A 5,444-nucleotide genomic window follows, 5' to 3' on the forward strand; every position below is an offset into this window, starting at 1 on the left:
AAACTGGTCTGTGATTCTCTGAAGTTGTACATTTGAAGGTCCTGTGGTAGATGAGGAACTGTTCCACCACTCCATGCAGCAATACTGATGCTGTGGGGTTTCTCAGGGACAGAGGTTTGTGCCCACACAACACCAAAAGCCACGTTTCTGGAGTTCCCCAAGGAATGTGCTAAGCTTTTCCTGTTTATTTATTTTCTTTTTTAAAAAGTAATGCAACAAAATTTGTTGTCTGGCCCAAACGGGTAAGTGCAGAGGAAGCAGAGGATAAGCCAGTCATGCCCTGCCTTACTCTGCTGTGCCTTGAGGGCTTCACATCTCTGTCTGGCTCCTCTGTGCCTGTCTATGTTGCAGCAAAAAGTCTATGAACAAGCTATGGATGGAGCATTTGCCTCTCGAATTTTTGTGCTTTTGTTGATTTGTCGCATAAATGTTATATAAATGTAGCTTTTTATGTGTTAATATTACATACTGTTGAGGTGCTTGCAGTCCCCTCAGCATTCAGAAGGGCTATTTAAAATTTAACTGAAAAAGCAGGTTCCACCATTTTATGGCATTACCTGGTTTAACGTGAGCACATCAATTATTAACTGTCTGTCTTGTTAAGTACCAGATCAGTGGCTTTTGCTGTAGATGGGGAGAAAAAAAGCATGCAATGTAAGAGTAGTCTGCAAAGGAGTTGGAAAATAAAATAATGATTAAAAAAAAACAAGCTCAAAAGTGAACATGAAGTGTGGGCCTTGTGTGGCTTCTTGTGAGACAGTGGGAGCTTTCCCCAAATTGGTTGCACCATCATTGCCAGAGTGCTCATCTAATAAAAGTCATAGGACTTTGCATGCTTTCAAAATTATTTGGATGCTGAGAAATTTGAGCTGAATAATTTATGTAGAGCGAATGCTATGAAGATCTGTGAACTGTATTTCTGACTTATCTGTAGAAGTTACTTAATTCCAGCATGGTCCATTGGCAGTGGTTAGGATTGCCTTGGTGAACAGCAACAGTGCTTAGAGCTCATCACATCCTCTCCCTTAAAACAGAGGCTTTCTCATCAGATAGTAGCAGTGCCTGGAAAGCATACAGATCCATCTCTTCTGTAAAGAAAGCATTATCCTTAAAAATCTTCACCATGAAGGCACTCACTTTGTAATAACTGAAATCAGGCTGAAAGTGAAGAAACCAAAGGATCCTGAAATCTGTTTATGATCAGATTCCTTCTTAGGCAGGTTCAAATTGTTGCCATAATATGAATGAATGTAGATGTGTCACAAAACTACTGGACTTGAGTAGTGAAGGTGGAGAAGTCCAGTGATTTATGACTGGCAAAACCCCTTCATATGTACTGGAAAACACTGAGTTTCTACTTTTCTCATGACACTTACAAATAGAGGCACCAAGGGAATGATACATTTCTGCTTGCTGAAAATGAAATGGCAGCATTGTTCCAGGAAGATAAATATACTTAAAGGTTTTGGAAAACCTAAGTTAAAGAGTCCTATCTTACACAATGATATTGGTACATTTAACCTGAGCAAATATTTACCTAAAGAGCTGTTGGAGCAGTGGAGTTCAGAGATAAATGAAAAGTGTTCCTGAAGGGTCATTCCCTGTCTCACTTTCTCAGTTTAGTCACTGTCCTTTATCTTCTGTTCACCAAGCACTTGCACTGATCAGTGCCTGTGCACACATATGCCTGGTGAATTGATACTCTCCCTGTCCACAATATTACTCCCCTGGGTTTATCTGCTCTCATATCAGCTGTTCCTCTTCCCCCATACTTCCCTTTCTTTCTTTCTTTTTAATTTTTTGAAGGTTTTCTTAGAATGCCATCTCTGGCAGAAATGGTCACTTCCTCCTCCTCTACTGTTTAGAAATCATGTGGAGCTAAAACCTCATTTGCTCATCAGCTAGAAAAGATGATGATGGAATGTAGCTGAATTTTTGTTAAAGGTGGAGAAGAAGGTGAGGTCAGAGTATTAACTCTTCTCAGTAATATATATGGTATTTGACATGATTTTTGTTTGACTTTTCCCCCCCCCCTTAACTTTTTCCCTGTTTGAGTAATAATTTTCTTCTCCATAATTGTCCTTTACCTATAGCTCATGGATGGGGCTCCTGATTGTCCAGCTAATTTCAAACTTCTGTAAGCATGGAGCAATAGATTGTACCCAGTGATCTGGATCAAACAAAGCCATTCTCTATCCTCACATGGAGTTCTGTGTTTAAATCACACCATATGAAACCTATATCTCAATGAGGTCTTCAGGCTGCAGCAGTGCACAACTGCGAACTCCCATAGCGGACTGAAGCATCCCACAAATTGTGGCAAATTTCCCACAAAGTCCTGCAAATTGCAGCAAAATTCATGGGAAAAGAGACAGGAAATGATTTTTCCTGCCTGGGGAGAGCTGTTGTAGATGTCTGATCTGCAGGTTCTCACCAAAGTTGGAGGGGGAAAATACATTTTTAATATTGCACTATGGAATATCTCCCCTTTTCCTATTTCACACTTAGGGAAAAGCACTAAAAATTTAGTATGTGTTTTAGATGTTACTTTGCACTGGTGTGATACAGCCACAGGTATATATGAGTAGAATATAATACAGGGATCCTGGAAAACGTGACTCCTGCTGATCATATACTCCTGTTTTACCTACAACTCGTCATCTCCCTAAAGTGGCACTACTTGAACCACTGCCATTTCAAATATTAGTAGAAAGCCACATATTCCTTCATGCTTCAGTTATAAAAGGAGTATATAAATTATTGAATTGGGAGAAAGTATAGCATTAATATATTTACACTTCTAATGCATTTACAGAAACATGCTCCTCCCTAGTGAGAATAATAAAATATTGGTGTAAAGTTGCACTGGAGACATGACTGGATTGCAAGGAGTTTTGCACAGGGAAGCAACCCCTTTTCATCCTCTCCTTAGAAGGTGGTTGCTGTATTTCCTGAGCAAGACACAGCTGCCTGCTGTACCCTTGCTGGAGTTCTGCCAGAGCCTACTTTTCCCTCAAGAAACATGTGGTTGTTATACATCCGTCTATTTTGCCTCGCTGCTCCCTTCATCTCAAGGGCAACTGCTCTCCACAGATCACTTGTACCATCCCAAACTGAGTTTGGGATAATTGCCCCACTGATGCCATGTGTCTTAATCTGATTGCCAATGTCAATTCAAAGGAATGTGTTTCCCTAAAAGTCTTCTAATTTAAGTGTACCGAAGCTTTTGCACTAGTGTAGTTAACTAGCACCCAGGCTTGTGATCTGCTTAGGGCTTATGTTTCACAGGTACAGCTAGAATTCTGAAATATTTAAAACCATATGCCTGTTTGCCTCCAAGAAGAGGCTCTGTTTTTTAAATTTCATTTAATCCTTTCTGGATTTACACTTTAAGGCAATGGATTCTCAGCTGCTGCAAAAGTGCTGAAATTAGAGTCCAGATTAACCACAGAATTCAGGAATAGCGTCAACGCTGAGAGTGGTTTTGAATGAGATGTGGGTGTTTATTAGGAATGCTCTGCTGCACAAAACCTGCTCTTGAGTCAGATAGGGACTGACTTAATAAGGGAGTGAGCCAAAAGGATAAGGCAGTACTGTAGGCTCATGTGTATCCAGTGCCTGTGGTCATAGTTTAGTTGCCAGAACAGAAATGTGAATAGGAAAAGGCCACCCTGGATAAAGAAGATATTGGTGGTGTCCATACTTCACTAGGGAGCCAGTGGAATTACCTGCCAGGGTTATGTGAGAACTGGCCATTAGGCAGAGTGACACCTTTCAGATGTGCTTTTCCAGCTTCCTGTGATTGCAGCTCATGGATTTCCAGAGCTAAAGATATATAAATATATACCTTTTAACGGATGTATGGAGCAGCTCCTGGCACAAGGCTTTGGTAAAAGGAACTGGTACATCTGTTTCATCAGGAAATGTTTCTTAGATCTAGGTTAGCAATTTGGATCAAAGCTGGAAAAGAGGAGATGAAGGGAGAGGGCTGGTGAAGACAGGTTTGCTGTCCTGACCCAGTGATGTGGGAGCTCACTCCCATGGATTTGCAGAACTGCTCTGGTAGCATTTAGGGAAGTCTGTTGGTTTGCTTTTATACTTTCTCCTACATTTCTTTGTTATTTACTTTTTTTCTTTGTGGCTGGACCTGGGCAGGTAAATGAGAAACATACTTCATGCATCCTGGTGACTGCAGGAAAACCACTCCACCTTTAATCTGACCTCCAGACAGAACAAACACAACTACTTCCAGATTGAACTCTATCGTACGTCTGCTGCCTAAGTTAGTGCTCATGAGAAAAAAAAGGCAAAGCCACTCTGAGTGTGGAGTCACTGTATAAAGTTGGAGACCACAGACTTTCACTTGCTGCCTTGACCTAGATTTGTGTTGTTGACAAAGCCCTGAGCAACCTGGTCTAGTGGAAGGTGTTTCTGCCATGACAAAGGGGTTGGAATGAGGTTGCCTTTAAGGTGTCTTCCAATTCAAGCCATTCTGTGATTCTATGAAAACTGAAGGATGGGAAGTTTAGATTAGATATTTTAAAAAAGTTTTTACTGTAAGGGTGGTGAGACACTGGCACAGCTTGCCCAGGGAAGTGGTGACTGTCCTGACCCTGGTGGTGTTGAAAGCCAGGTTGGATAAAGCCTTTAACATCCTGATCTAGTGAGGAGGTGTCCCTCCCCATGGCAGGGGAGGGTTGTGGCTAGATGGTCTGTAAGGTCTATTCCAACCCCTAAAATTCTGTGATTCTATGGAAGTACATTATATGTTACTACTTAAACTATGAGAGGACCTGCCAACAGCTCTTTGTAACTTCATTGCTCACGTTATATTAGTCACTTCTGTATAGTACTAAATATTTGTTAAAAACATTAATGAAAACTTTTCCTTGGGAAGAAAATAGTAAACCAAACCAACCCTCTCTCCCAAGCCTGAAGTTCAGTGGAAATACTGAATGCTTTTTTTTAAAATAGAATAAAGATGTGCACTAAAGTGCAACTGGGTTTAAGACAGAATGACCCTCTCTCCATTTAGTGTCTCTAGGAGAGCTGCAGCCTTTGGCTCAGTGTTCCCAGCTTCCTGAAAGGTGTTACAGCTCTGCCTCAGAGGTCTTGTATCCAGGATAACAGTGATTTACCTTATTTACTCTGAGCTGACCTACCCTTTAGTATACTGCTTCTTCACTTAGTCAGCTCAATGGGTGCCAGATATTGTTCTCCTGCAGGAAGTTCTTCCTGGAATTCTGCAGCAAACCAAAGTCTCAGACAGTGGGAAAATGAAAATAAGGTCAACTTTCCCTTAGGATTAGAGAATACAAGAAATACACTGACAGTATTTGAGACCTCCTTCCCAGAAAAATAGAAGCCACAAATACAGCCAGATTACACAAACTGATTCCAGCATACAACTATTCCTGACCATTCTTTTTTTTTTTTTTCCCCAA

This window comes from Acanthisitta chloris, unplaced genomic scaffold, assembly GCF_000695815.1.
Source record: "Acanthisitta chloris isolate BGI_N310 unplaced genomic scaffold, ASM69581v1 scaffold5438, whole genome shotgun sequence".
Lineage (NCBI taxonomy): Eukaryota > Metazoa > Chordata > Aves > Passeriformes > Acanthisittidae > Acanthisitta > Acanthisitta chloris.